This window comes from Haplochromis burtoni, unplaced genomic scaffold, assembly GCF_018398535.1.
Source record: "Haplochromis burtoni strain Fernald_Lab_line unplaced genomic scaffold, NCSU_Asbu1 Contig_326, whole genome shotgun sequence".
NCBI classification, from domain to species: Eukaryota; Metazoa; Chordata; class Actinopteri; order Cichliformes; family Cichlidae; genus Haplochromis; species Haplochromis burtoni.
This window is the reverse complement of record NW_024582687.1, coordinates 308,896-324,502: the sequence shown is the minus strand read 5'-3', so window position 1 is coordinate 324,502 and position 15,607 is coordinate 308,896. Positions and strand designations below refer to the sequence as shown.

At 41.2% G+C, this 15,607-nt stretch overlaps 1 protein-coding gene across 10 annotated transcripts in view; it reads right to left on the bottom strand.

Annotated features, from left to right (window-relative positions):
• The window catches only part of rnf152 (ring finger protein 152), a 60,088-nt gene that overhangs the window by 6,789 nt on the left and 37,692 nt on the right, over window positions 1–15,607 (bottom strand). For 8 of the 10 annotated variants that reach the window (XM_042228488.1, XM_042228491.1, XM_014339960.2 and 5 more), the window contains one exon: window positions 13,886–13,963. The exons of the other annotated variants lie outside the window; for them this stretch is intronic. The gene's annotated coding sequence lies outside the window, so the exon portion shown is untranslated. The remainder of the gene's footprint in view (window positions 1–13,885; window positions 13,964–15,607) is intronic. 10 annotated transcript variants of the gene reach the window in all.

Here is a 15,607-nt window from a genome sequence, read left to right as displayed (position 1 = left end):
AGCAAACACTGAGGTTTTTGATGCAATACTTTCTTTGCAAATTTCCCCCAGCAATGTCCAGAATGACTTTTTTCCCTAACAACTACTGGTTACCAGGGAAAACAAGAACCTTTCCCTGATATAATAACAGCAAAGGCAAGAGGCCTTTTTTCTAAACAGTTATATCATGTCATGTTATGACCTACATGTTAGCATTCAAAATGTATTGATTTAATGTGTATTAAATACAGTAATGTGACCTTCATAGGGACTATAGGTTTGAAATCGCAGTTTTGCAAAAATCAGACTTTTTGACACTCAAAACTTATTATAATCTCACGGATGAAGTTAAAATATTGCTTTTATATGTGATTAGTGTTGCTAATGATAAGAGCCATCTTTCATGGCGGTTTAACATCCACATGCCTGTGCTGAATGTGATTATGCGTTGCTCCAGTAAGCGGTTATATATCAGCTTACTCTTCAGTTTCTCGGTCAAAGTAATGCAGAACCGTACTGGACTTTTCACTTTTCTTGGTTACAACTTCCTGTCCCATTAATTAAAAATATGTTTAAATATGATTGGCTCCGATGATTTCAGATATCGAAGCAACTTTAACTAATAAATAAAAAACATCCAACTTCTTCCTAAATGTTCAATGTCTGTTTAATCTATTTAAAAGTATTAATCTGCTGGATCTAATTTTGAGGAGGTTTGACAGCGCCACGTGCCGTTAAAAATTAACAACCTCCTATCTCATAATTGTCTGTAAACCATGCATGCATTGTGGTTCAGCTAATGAGTACCTCCTGTTCTGGATTTTGCATTCATGTTGACAAAACAAATTGGTTTTGTGCAATCTGCTTGCTACTGCAGCAAAAACAAAATCACAAGGAGAATTAACCAAATGCCATCGTTTGCTGCTCTTATTGGACCTTCAAACTGTGCGGCTGCTGCTTTGTATTAGAGGAGCTTTCAGAACTTGCAAAGATGCTATAAGAGTCATGTCAAATCACTAAATGCAACATGAGTCAGCAAGAGGAACAGATGTGACTTATGCACAGATAAGAGGCCTAGAAGAAGGGAAGGTACAAGGGTAGTGGTCAAAATACAACAATGCATCATGAAGGATGAGGAGTCGTGATATGCAACAGACACTCTACACATTAGCCGGCAGTGGACTGCAGAAGAGGCAAGTTCACAAGACTCGTCGTCGGTATCTTTGTTAACCACGGCTAATTCTTTTCTCCTTCAGGCCACAAACTCCATAAACAGTTTCTTCCTCCTCCTCCTGCATAATCACGTCTCTACCGTGTTAATCCATGCGGAAGCTGTGATAGTTTGCTTTTGCAGATGATTAAACCCTGTCAAAATAGCACCAAGGAAACAATGAATACCAAACAGGGCGCTGCCGACTTTATATTTTATTTTCTCGCTCAAATTGTCAAGTGTGAAAACTGCTGAGGAGGGAAGGGTACATCTATCTTTCTCTATGCTGCCATCTCGGCGCCGTCGGCGTCCGTCCGGGCATGACTGTGGGCCGACGTCGAGGACGAAAAGGGTGGGTGGGGGTCGGCAAAATAAAGTGTTGACAGAAATGGGGAAAAAGGTGACCACTGATTGCCCTGCAACACTGCGCATCTTACACTGTTATCAAAAACAAGATCTTAGGCAATTAAACTCATCCTCTGGCCCTGTGGGGACACTGATGTAGCAGTGACAGATAAGAATGAGTTCACACTAAGCATGCTTGGAGCGCTATATTCAGTCTTCTTTTAGTTTGGTTCACTTGAGTGAAAACAGATGATCACATTCGACCTTGAGTGGCATTAAACAACCACAACAAAAAAAAAGGACAGGCTGGTCTGTTTGAAATAATTTCACTGACTGAGTCATCAATATATGCTGTAAGAAAAGCGTAGCCTAAGCACCCTCATGCATAATCACATCCTGCAGCTCTTCCTGGGGGATCCTGCATAGCCAGATGGGAAGCCTAATCCCTCCAGTGTATTCAAGGTTCGCCCTGGGGTTTCCTCCAAATTGCCCTAACCAGAACACCTCCTTAGGGATGCATGCAAGAGGAATCCTGATCAGAGGGCTGAGCCACCTAAACGAACGCTTTCCAGAATAAAGAAGCAACAAAACCCTTCCCTGATTTGCAAGACCGTTAACCTCTTTTCTGAATACTGATTCTATTTAGCTTTAATTTTTAGGGATTCGCCAGTATAGCAATTTGATAGAAGATGGTGAATTCCATGCGCAGATATTTTGAAGGTGAATGTTCTGCACTTTTTTCAGTTTCACTACCACTCAGCAACTAGTCGGCAAGCTTTACATGCAAACAACAGGTGACTGCAGCAATCTGTTAGCGACGTTTTTTGCTGCACACTCTTTACTACTGATTTCACCTAATTGCAGCAAGCAACCATTCACCAACCAGTCAAAGATTGCATTTGATATCCTAGCATGTGGAGGTTACCATGGGGTCACCAATTGGTCTGTAAAGCGAGAAAGTGAAACCAAAGCAAAACTAAGAAAAAGGGATACAAAGCAAGCTGGAAAAAGAACAATAACTCTAACACATGAACATGTGATATATATTACATGTAATGTTTTAATTGCAGAGTTCGTGAAAGCATCAGGCTGGGCATTTCAGAGGCTAAGACCCAGAAGGTGATGTATTAATGATCATTTGACTAAATAGTAATATCGCAGCTTTATTAGGCAAGTCCAAGTATGTTGGTACAATGTTGCACTTTCCTTCAGAAAGTTATGATGAGATCTTAAGAGAGTCCTGTCGTGGAGCATCTCTAGTGTCTGTAGTCAGCATCCTCCACTCGACCGCCCCGCCTCCCTCCCCTGCCTTCAGCACCAGCACCCCCTAAGGCAAAACTCCCTCTCCAGCTGAGTCTGGAGGCTAGACCCACAATTCCTCCTCCTCCTCACTCTGCACTCCCCAGCTGACCCAGTTTCTCCACACTGAGTCAAAGCTGGGAAAAGGTGCAGAAAATTTCCCCTAGTTCCATGGAAAAGTGAGCAAGAAGAGCAGAGCGAGACAGACAGAAACCTGCCCTTGAGGGGGGGAAAGACAGCCCAGGGTATTACTGAATCCTTCTCCCAAAGATAAGGATTAGCTTTGATCTGACATAAATGCTTTGTGGCTCAATATTCCCATACACCCAGTCGCTCTCCCTCTTTTCTTCCCTCCTGACTGCAAATGCTTTCCTCCTCTGCTTTACATCAGTTCAGGATTTTCACTTTCCAAGTGACTTTTTCGCTCTCCTCCCTTTGGCCTTTTCCTTTCTATGCATTTTGTCAACGCCATTGATGAAAATAAAGTCACATGATATAAAAATACAGCATAGACTTGTAAAATAAGAAAAGTGCACTTTGTTTTAGTTTAATAAAATTGTCAAAAAGACTAATACAATAGCAGGTTTGAATGAATAGCCTGTGCTGTACAGTTGAGTAAGTCATAACCACAAACCCACTCCAAAACCCTGCAACCTGACATCACTCCCTCTGGAAATTTAACTCTCAGGAAATGTTGCATCGACACAACCTGTAACTATTGTGGTTTTTGAGTCCAGTTCTGGCCAACCACAGTGTGTGTGAAAGGTCAGTGGTTGGTGGTTCCTGCAGTCAGATACGATCTACAATAAATCATTAGATCTATTAATGCAAACAATGAGCCTTATTTATTGCATTTACACTAAACTTTACTACTTTTCCCTGGTGCCTTTTACTTTTTGCTCACACACTTGTTTAATTTAATAATATAATACTAATTATAAGAATAAAAACATATTTTGACTATAGAAACTTCCACACACTCCCACGCTTCATTAATTTCCTTGTGTTGTTATACTGTGTTTAGACCTTGAAGCCACATTACAGATCCACATATAAACAATGTTTGTGTTTTTTAAGGGTTAGACAGTAACAGACCGCCATGAACTGCTGTAGTAATTATCGACTTCTGGTGTGTTCGTGTTCAGAGTGCAGTTCAAATGTTAATTAAAGCATTCTTTCTGTAGCTGTGTAAGACATGAAGCCTGAGAAGGGTTAAAAAAAATGTAATTTTAATACATAAGTACAAACACTGTTAAGTGCATCTGGTTGCAACAACTAGAAGACTTAGGAGGACATTGGCCCCACTTGGGCTAAGGGGTGACTGCAGTTGGCATCTACCCTGAAGGTTTTGGGTCTAGCCCAGCGGTCCCCAACCTTTTTTGCACCACGGATTGGTTTATGCCTGACAATATTTTCACAGACCATCTTTTAAGGTATCGCAGATACAACAAAATAAAACCAGTACCGGTACCAAAAAAAGATTTATTTATAACACACAGGAAAAGACACAGGGAAACTGAACTATAAAAATTATTTAAAAAAAATAAAGCTAAAACTGTAAAAACTGCTAAAAACCCTGAAAACCATCAATTTCACACAAAAGCCTCAACTCTCGCGGCCCGGTACCAAACGACTCAGTCCGTTGGTCTAGCCCAGTCAGGATGTGCGATTTAGCCCTTCTCTTTGTTCTCTTTAGTGATAAAAATGTCGTTCTTCAGATTGTGTAGCTAGCTTTAAAGCTTTAAACGAAATTGCAATTGTAACTGCAAGAGTGAGTGTTTCCATGGAAAAAGCAGAGACGAACTGATGTGTGCTCACGCTCGGATCGTTCATCGGAGTGTGAGCATAGTCCAACCGGGGAGTGGGCAGAAGGGGACACTCGGGATTGGATACAGCACAGAGCAACCTCTGTTTGTGACAGAGCCCACAAACTCCTCTTTAAAGTGTTCACAGAGGTCAGCAGAAGGCTCTTTTCCCACAGACCTTTTTGCAACCACAAGTATTGCCCCCTAGTGGTCTTTAACAGAGTGCAGGTTTAACATACTTTGTTAGCTTAACTTTGCAGACCTGAAAGCTTTGTCTATCTTTTACACTGCCTGCAGCATCATTTCACTACATATCGTACTGTGTATGACTGTGTACGTGACAAATAAAATTTGAATTTGAATTTGATTTTTATGTATTTTTTGTAATTTTTTTTAACATTTGCGTGAATAAAGAAAGTAATTAAAGTCTTTTTTTAGTTTTAACATGATAGAAGAGAATTGGTTGCAGTTCTGGGAAACAGAAAAAGATTTACAATACCCACACGGGATAAAAGTACACGTGTATCATTATCATTCCCAATGCACTTTATGTACACAACAACCACCACCACGGGGTATTTCTCTGTAAATTATAACTGTCTGCGCATAGTATAATATTTTGCGTACACTACACTAGTTTTCTTATTTATATTTTTTTATATTTTTATTTTTCTAATACATCTCTAATTTTATTCTGTCCCTTGCGGTAATGAGTGAATTTCCCCAGTGTGGGATTAAATAAAGTCAGTGTCTATAATTAGCACAGATTATTTATGTTTTGGATTAATTTTTCAAAATCCATCGCCACCATTTTCCAAAATCTGTCACCATCATCGTCACAATCTGTCATGTCTGGGATTTAGTTGTTTTTTTGTTGTTGTTCCCTGAAAATGGGGAGGGATGATAATAGAAAATCAGCCACACGGTATCGTTTTCTCAGCCTGTAAGAAAAAAAAAAAAGTCCTTGTCTGCTCTCAAGGAGCGTTGTGAGGCCATGAAATAACAGCAAGGAGCTGGAGGACCAAACGCGGCTGCGACTTAACAATATGATTTATCGATTCAACTGAGCTGTAACCAGGACAACCTGGCTGACCCACTTACTGTCACACCTACATACTGTGGATATGCAACAACGAAATATCCACAAAAGGTCCAACAGGAGCAGCGTTGAACAACAGCAACCTGAGACTGAAGCGCACCTGGAGACGGTTTGTTTGAAGGAAAGTTTACAGCGTGGGAGGAGGGAATGATGTCCGATTTAGTAACGATGCAGAGTGACCGAGCAGCAGCCTCCGTAGGCCCATCGCGCCTGTGGTCCTCTGGGAGTGACCAACAGAAAACAACCCCTCCCCACGGGGCCTCCGCACACAAACGAGGAGGAGGACAGAAAAAGTGTTCCTTCTCGCAGACAGGAGTTAAAAATAACCACAACAGCCACAGCTCCACATGGCCGACATAATAAAGAAGCTGGAAGCAGCGTTGGGGAGAGCTTTGCTAATCCGGCGGTTTGCACCCGTGAAATGTCAGTGAGCTGATGATGTACAGTGTGAGCTCGAGGGAGACAAAAGAGCAGAAGACAAAGGAAATTCCTGAAAGGGTTGATAGTTTGTTTTGGCATTTTTGGGTTTTTTTTAAAATACTACAGACAAAAAAACTCAGGTGAGGTCAAAACAAAAGCAACACCTCGACCCACAAGAGCCAACAAGATGCTTCAACTAACAAACTGACACACAAACTTAGTGTTCATGTGTCTAAAGGATCCTATGTCACTGCTAACCAGATCTCTTAGGAACTGAAGTGTTCTTCTACACTAACAAAATGACATTTAATAAAAACTATTAAATCAATGCTGTCAGCTCAATGTTTTTGTCAGATTTCAACCAGATTTGCCCAGATTGAGGTTGGGAAAAATTAGACCGCAATCAGAAACTGATCTATTTTTAATTTTTCTTTTTACTTTGAAGTTGAGAACAAATAAAACCACAAACATTACTGTCAGGAGGACTGGACACGGGTTCATATATCTAAAAGTCTAAAAATGAGAAAATTAAAGCACTCACCCAGTACAAGTCGTAATGAAAATTAAGCTAATTAATGTCATATTGAACACAACGGTGTCCAATAAATTGTTGCATTTGGCCGTCATAATCTTTATGAGAACAGCTGATCATGACTTGTGATTTTCTCACATGTCACTGCTTCCAAGAGGCCAGAATTTAAACAATCTGAAAATATCCTCCACACCATTACACCACCATCACCAGCAGCAGCAGCCTGAACTGTTGAAACAAGGCAGGATGGATTCATGCTTCCATGTTACTTAAGCCACATTCTGAGCCTACCATCATGTTACCACCGTGTTGCAGCAGAGACTCAACAGACCAGACAGCGTGTCTTTAATCCTCTGCTGTCCCGTGTGGGTGAGCCTGTTTGAATTATAGACTCAGTTTGCTGTTCTTAGCTGACAGGAGTGCCATCCAGTGTGGTTTTCTGCTGCTGTAGCTTCAAGCTTTGGTTTGTTGTGCATTCATTGATGTTCTTCTGGATACATTGGATGTAATAAATGGTTGTTTGAGCTACTGTTGCCTTCCTATCCGCTCAAAGCAGTCTGGCCATTCTCTGCTGACCTCTGACATCAACACATTTTCACCCAGAGAAACAACACTCACTGGATATTTTCTCTTTTGTGGATTAAACCTTAGTTGTGTGAGAAAATCCCAGCAGATCAACAGTTGCTGAAATACTCACACCAGTACTTCTCAACCACATCTGCATGCTAAATTGCTGCCAACCACATATTTGCATCAATGAGGAGTTGCCAGTGAATGTAACTCATCAGTTCAGTCAGAACAATCTGGAAAACCCTGAAAACGTATTTCTGCAGCAGCTTCCTAACAATAAATTTGCTTCTGATCCTCCATCATGAACAAACAACTCAAACCAACATCAAAGAGCTGAAGCACCTGCGTTCTCCCCGGCAAACATCTATGAAATGGCAGTGTTGCCTCCAGGGTCACTGCAATAGGTTACTACTGATTAGTGTGAAAATTGGTGTGGAAATCTGTGCTGTGGCCCTGCTACCATTGTTAAAAAACGATCAATTCAACCTGTGAAAAACCAGTTTCATCCAGTTAACCCACTTATTCATCCACAACTGCATCCAGATTTGCTTTTAATAACACACAGACAGACGCTGATGTAGCTCACTGCTGGAACTCATCGCTCACCTCCACCCCACTTTGCTTTTTTCACCTGTGTCGCCTTCAGTGTCAAACAAACTGACCAGCATAGCTGCAGAGTGCCAACATCACCGCTTTAATGTATTCCGTGACATGACAGACAAATGGGGATAAAGTGTTGGTTTTACTGCAGCTAATCGTCACTAATGTATTCCAATTTTTTTAATCTTTCCATCAACATTCATGTTTTCAGCTGCAGGCTCTTTGCAACAACATAAATGTTACAGTGCGAATAAACATGCCAAATCAAACGTGCTCTCCTCTGCTGTGTGTCAGGACTGCAGGCATTGTGCTGAGGCAGCGTTTGCATAAAGCTGCTGTGTCGATTTTCTCTCCCACACATCACGAGTCTGGATGGGTCTCAACACTTCTCCTCCAGAGTACATTTAACTGAAGGTGAAGTGGTCAAGCAGGAGCTGCTGGGGTTAAGACTCAAGCAGCTGTGTGTGTGCGCGCGTATGTGCGTGTGTTTTAATCCAAAACTCATCAATTTCGTTAAACTGCAGCCCATTTTTCATACACATTTCATGTTAACTGCACAGGCGAGAAGGGCAAAGAACAGGCTGCCCTTGAGACGTTACATTTTACAGTACATATGTGAATGTGGGCTCAAGAGTAGAGTACAGAATGAGGACCAGTTTTTGATTTTAGTGGGCATGGAGGATGAACCTCTGCACTGTGCATAATGGGCACAGAGCAGAGGTTCAAGTGTTAAGGGGGACACACCTAAAAAGTTGTGATGTTCTGTACAGTACTGTGTGGTATAATTTCATTCATCTTCTTTTGGCCATTCTTTTTAGCGGTCACCACATCTGCCTCCATCTCACCTGTCCTAACAACTGTCTGCATGTCCTCCTTCACTACATCCATAAACCTTTTCTGTGGTCTTTCACTTTTACTCCTGCCAGGAACCTTTATTTTCAACATCCTTTGTTCAATGCATCCACTATCCCTCTTGTGCACTTGTCCAAACTCTTTCCTCTCTAACCTGCTTAACCTGAGCTGATGTGCTTCTTGTTTATCCTGTCCATTCCACTCAATGGAAATCACAATAAAAATCTTATCATCTTCAGTTTGGCCTCCTGTCTTGTCCATGCTACAGTCTCCGAATCTTAGATAAGTCCTGCAAGTAAGTCCTGGTATTATCTTGTAAATGTTCCCTTTCATTCTCTCATTCTTTCATCTCCACCCACTCCACCCTGCTGGCACTCTGTTCTTTGCCTCTCTTCTCCACTGTTTCTTGTATGCAAATTTTATCCACTTTACTCTACGGTATTTGCTTCTTATATCCGTCTCCCTCTCATTCATACACATGTATTCTTTCAAGCTTCTACTGACACTCAATCCTTTTCTTTCTACAACATACCTCCACCTCTCCAGGCTCTCTTCCACCTGCTCCCCACCCTTACTACAGATCAATATTATCTGTAAACATCATAGTCCACGGACACTCCCAGCCAGCCTCATCTAGCAGTCTGTCCACCACCACTGCAAACAAAAAAGTGCTCAGATCTGTGATGTAATCCCACCCCCACCTTGAGCCCATCTGTCACTCCTATCATAAACATCACAACTGTCTCGCTGTCCTCATGCACGTCCTGCACCACCCTCGCTTACCTCTCTGCCTCTCCTGGCTTCGTTATGGTGTACCACAGTTCCTCTCTTGGTAGTTTATCATATGCTTTCTCTAAAGCCACAATAACACCATGAAACTCCTTCTGACCTCTCTACACTTCTCCATCAACACCCTCAAAGGAAACATTGCATCAGTAGTGCTGCTCGCTGATCATCACCTCTCCCCTTAACTTGGCTTCAACAACTCTTTCCCATAGCTTCATGGCATGGCTCATCAGCTTTATTGCTCTGTAGTAGCTACAGCTCTGCATCAACCTTACTCTTGAAAATTGGAATCAGTACTTGTGGGATTTTAGGTTTTGGAGTACTGGTGAACAGAAAAGATATAAACTGTGGCTTTTAAAATGTCACGGGCACATTTTATTATTGGTCACTAGTAGCACCGAAAAGAACATTTTTTGTTCTTGTTACACTAAATGATATAAATCATAAACATTCATGCAAAAGAAGAATTACAAATCTGCAGCTAAGCCTATTGAACAGACCAAACACAATGACACACACACTGTCACAAGGCATGATGGGTAATGCCAGCTAGCTGCTGGGTTACTGTGCTGCTTTCAACAGTAAAGACAGATACAGTAAAAGAAAGTAGAGAGGCTGTGTGCTTGACTCAGAAAGGGTAAGGTGAGCCAAAGATAACGAGTTACTGAAGACAGAAGAATTTCTGCCCCAGAATTGGGAAGAACGACTCCAAGCTGAGTTTATTTCTAAGCTTCTCGCTGTGATCAAAGTGCAAACTACTGCTTCCCTAATGCTTCTTTACAACAGCAGCTTAACCAAACCTGAGTCCACATTAGTAATCGTACCGTTTTTCTCTGCGTATTTAAGCATATATTAAGTGCACACATTAGCTGACACTGTTGTATCTGCGCGTTTCTTTTTGTGCATCACACATAATGTGATAGTGTTGCACTGTGTATATGTGTGTCAGCAGAGCAGACGGAGCGTCTGAAAGAGGCCTGTGCAGCCGACCACTGCAGGATACATTATGGCAATTTCCAGCTTGAGAAGCCAGAGAGAGTCAGAGCTGGCAGAACTGCTGGATGGATTCCCTCCACCAGCACAGGTCTGCCTGTGCAGCACTGTCCGTCACATCAACTCCCGCAATGCTGGGAGGTTACCTGGTGAGAACTGACTTCATCCAGTACCTCTCTCCAGGTACAAAAACAAAGTCTGAACTTAAAATCAGCTATAAAAGCCAGTTAGAATTTGTCAGCTGCATTTCAGTTTCAACTGTAGTTTAATTATAAAGCATAACAACAATTCATCCCAGGATGATTTACAGTGACTTACAGAGTCCATTATATTACAGATGGATAATTCAACCTTATAAACTTAAAACTTTTTTAAATGTATCGCTTTCTCCAATAAATATAAGACCAGAAAGCACACTTCTACTGAAGCCACAGACTGGTTATGAAGACTTGAGTTGACAATCTTTGCAGTCAACAACATGAAACTGGATGCTTTCCCTGGTTTATTAACTTTTCTGACTACAACAACAACACAATATGTACATCACGTTTTAATGTATGAGACTATAAACTTGCACACTGACCTTGTAAAAGCCTCAAAAATCTTTTTAATGAAATAAAAGATCGATTGAGCAGAGGACACAACTGCTGCTGGCCATTAAAAAGAAGCCCAGCTTAAGTCGCTTTCAGGATTGGCTTCACGTTTCAGCCCATGAAGCTTCATCCATCCTTTAAACTGCCTATGACTACAGCATGATGCATCCCTTCAACTTTCACAGAGGTCACAGTAAGTCCAAAAAACTCCCTCTGGAAAACTAATCAATGTTCCTCTCTGCTCTTTGATGAGAGGCATCTCTATCCTGAGAAAACATGCAATTTTTAAAGCAGAAAAAGGTCATCGCTGCGACTACAGCAGCCGGAGGCTCGATCTACATCTGCAGATTCAAATAAAGATCCAGGAGCTTGGAGATAAAGGCAAGCGCAGCAGCTCTGGCTAAACTTCAAAACAGCACTGACAGTTTTAATTAAGCTAATCTGCTTACAGAAATTATGTAAATGAGGATCACACAAATTATCAACTGTGGGACAATGGCACTGTTATTATTTTATGTTGTTTCCTGGAAGAAAAAAAAAAGTTTGAATAATATTTCAAAAACAAAGAAAAACTTTCAGAGGTTAATGCAGTCTCCAGATGACTCATAGCTCATAATGTGCTTTTTTCCTCTCATGGCAGAAATCATTTTGTACCATCAGGTCTTCAAATGGAGCACATCTCGCTGCAGAATGAAACACTTCAATTCACTTATTAAATAACAGAGTTCACAGGCGAGGTGATGGCATTTAAGGACAGGCCGTGAGGCTGTGAGAAGACATTTGAGAGAACCAAAAAATAAAAAAAAAAACAGAAACCATAATCACAGGTGTATGAAGAAGAGCTTTTCTCTGTCTCTGTGTGTTTGTGCCCTGATTTGTGGGTTTTAAGCCTGACAGGAAGTGGTAAATAAGACTCTCTGGTACCTGAGATAATGCACCTCGACCCCGATCCCTCAGTATGAGCTCATTCGCACATCAGGAAGCAGCACAGCAGGAATTTGTGTGCGTGTTGGTGTAGGTGTTCATGTGTGTGTGTGCGTCCATTTGCAGCATTTTCACAGCACAAGCTCTAAAAACTCCAAGCTTGAGTGTCTTTTAGAAGCTCGGCAGGAAAACATTCAGGGAAAAAAAAAGAAGAAGAAAAAAAGAACCAGTCGATTAGAGAGTCATCACACGTATCGCCTCCTCTTCAACCTGCACCTTGGCTCGCACATCCATCGACGGCAGCGCTGCCAGCTAACGCTTTCAAGAGTCTGTCAGTCAGTTTGAAGCGCGTTTGGAAACCGTGGCACGTTGTTAGGAGACACGGGTTGTCATATCGTGGATGTTTTGTCAAAGACTCGCTCCGAGGGCGTCGGGGAAACGACCGACGGTGGGAGAACTGATGAGGTGACAGCGGCATATTTTTAGAGCTGCCCTCAAACCTTTACATGTCACCTTGTCACCATTAACACCTCTATATCGTCGCTGGCGCTTTGACACGTTAATTATGGGCGAACCCAAACAAACGTCGTCTACTCCCACACGCACAAGAAAACCAGAAGAAGGCCTGAGGATTAATTCTGCGTATTTCAGTGTAATTTAATGCTTTGTGACAACTTAATTATTTCACAGAACGTAAACAAATATTTTCTTTTTGTTTTACTCAGCAGTAATTGCTGCAATAAACAAGGTTTACCTTATCACTATGAAGGAAATGAAAATTTTCATTTGGTAGAATAATGACACCAGCAGAGTTTAGACAGGTTTCTTATGATTCTGATTAGAGAAAGACACTAAATTGAAATCTATGGGAGAAATATGTGGCAAAAAAAAGAAAAAATAGTGGTAAAAGTATTTTGCAGACATGTGACCACTAACCAAATGAAATTACCTTTGGTCATGTGAGAAGAGAATAAAGGCCCAGAGATTAGTCCTCAACCAGCAGTTAGCCACCGGTTGTGAGGGGAAAAATTAGTATTACCTGACTGGTTCTGAGTGTTTGCTAAAACTGAACCACACCAGACCAGTCCGTGATCCTGTGGCAACCAAAACTCACAAGAGAAACATTTATATTCCCAAACTGGTTTTCAAAAGCCTCCTGGTTGCTAGCATATTGTTGCAAATGTAGTTGTAGCTTGAATGGAAGTGACGTTGTCTACAAATACTGTCCTGCTCTTCTCTGAGCTGTAGGGAAAAAGTGCGACGCAAACCGCATATGAAGAAAGTTCACCATGAAAGCAAAAGGCGTGCCAACATGTTTTAGAGGGATCAAGTTTTACTTTGGAGATGAACCATCATTTCCAGTTTGTGTTGCACTCTTTTGTTTTTTTGTTTTCCAAATTTTACGACCACTCAGCTGGTGGTTAATGAGATTTTACAGACAAACATGACAAACTACAGGTAACCATAGTTCACCAATTAGTGCTTACAGGTACAAGCTTCTTAAAGCCGGTAAGTACGGCGTTGTTATGCCCTCCATAACCTTCAATTCATGAACTATAGTTTGACTTTAATGCTTGTTCTCATTAAATGCAGCACTTCCTTCTAAATACTACACAATTTCTGTAGGACAGCAAGTTTTATGGTCAGGTCAAATATAGTCTGTATTTGCAATGGCTGAAATGTCAAATTCACTCTCATACACATCAGCTATCATTTCTAAAAGGGGCAGGATTGTCATGTTGTTCCTTCTGTCTTTTATTCTACAAGAGAATGAAAGATAAACAAAAGACTAAATATAGTAAAGAGCAAATAAAAATAAAGGCAAACCAGAGTCTAACTAGTGTCTTTAGGGTCTCTCGACGGGCAGTACAAACTCACCCAGACAGAAGCGGATTCCAACTTATTCCGATCAGTCGTGGTGCCCAAATCACAAATGAATCAGGGCCAAAAGGATCGCTGTTAGGAGAAAAGGACAAAAGACAAACTGTCAGTACTGGCCCCAATTGAAGAGCTGCCTCTATGGAGGCCTGAGGAAGTTGAGGGGTTAAAGCCTCAAAAGAGGAGTGAACTGATGATCCACTTCTTTCATATTTTGCTAAAGAATCTCAGGTCAGGCACACCTACAGTTTGAGGGGATCGGCCTCTGATCGCTGAAGAGCTGCCAAAAATAACTTATGTCCATTTATGGCTTAATAACATCACTGGTTCCAACCCTGGTGTCCCCTCCCCCCCGACATGCTCAGATGTCCAGATCACCAAATCTAGACCACAAACTCCTCAATCTGGGCTGAACCCAGCCACACTAAACACAAACTTTATTGTTTTGGTCTCTAACTAAAGCTCAACACCACTGCTGAGTGTTTAAATATGGATTTGCTATCCAATCACTCTTGATCAAGATCTAGAGACATTTAAACTTTTTTTTGAAAAAGGGAGCAATCCACAATGTTAAAACAAGTTTAATCATGGATGGGTACAGCTTAGCATTAATTATTATTAAAATAAAAACAAAATCATGTTTCAAACTCAACTTCAAACACAAATCTCATCTTTCCAGTAAAATAAGAAAAATATATTAGATCACAGGTGTCGGATAAGAAAATGTGAAACTCATCTTTACATTCATTATTAGCACTCAGACATGCCATTATCTGCTGTGTAATGTCCCCGACTCTTTACTAAGAGGCACTCCACAGATCCTGTGTTATCCAACAGCAAGTTCAACCTTCATGCATTAATTTCCTCTCTATAGTAAGCTGTATTTAAATGGTGGATTATTCTCCTTTTCAGAGTAACGCCCGTCCCATTAGCTGCGATCGTGTCAAACCGCCATTAAAGCAAATGCATAATAGCCAGTTTCCATTCAATGAAATCAAGGTTCAACATGCCAATGAAACACAGGAACATCGTTGTGAATTACATGAAAAGCCTCGAGGAGGATTGAGTGGCCTGAGATGACGAAGTCGTAGGATGATGGAGTATGTGCTGTTGCCAAGCAATTGGTCCAAAGACAGATGTCAGAAATGAACTGCGTCCTTTACCAATGACAGCTCAGTAATCCATATTGTAAACAGGCATTAAAGTATATCTGATGGTTTGGGAAAATGTGGAAAACATCCCAGTTTTTGTCTTTTCATGCTTTTACTTTCAACACAACATTTATACACGTTTCATAAAAATAAAAAAAAATAACTTCCTGCCAATCTTACTTCTGAAAAAGCTGTCAGGTTGGGGTTACACGTGTGAACAAGTTGGAATATTTTCTGACACAGGATGAAAAAGAAGCGTGTGCCACTTTGACACTTGCTCGAGGGTTTTTCTGTCTGGCATTGGCAACAACAACAGGTTGTTTTCCCTCCAAGTCCTTGCGGAAACGTGTAATGCGATTTCCAGTTCGGCTCACTTTCCTCTCTCGCTCTCCCCTCAGTAAAATTCAGCATGTGTCGAGTGGGATGGAGGGAAATAACAACAGGAAACTGTGCTCTGAATCCAGCTGTAAAGTGCTGAGAGGACGGTGGTAAATATCACCTTTAATTCCAGTGTTTTAAGGTACTGCAAAAAAAAAAAAAAAAAAAGTACTGCAAAATCCTATCTACTGAT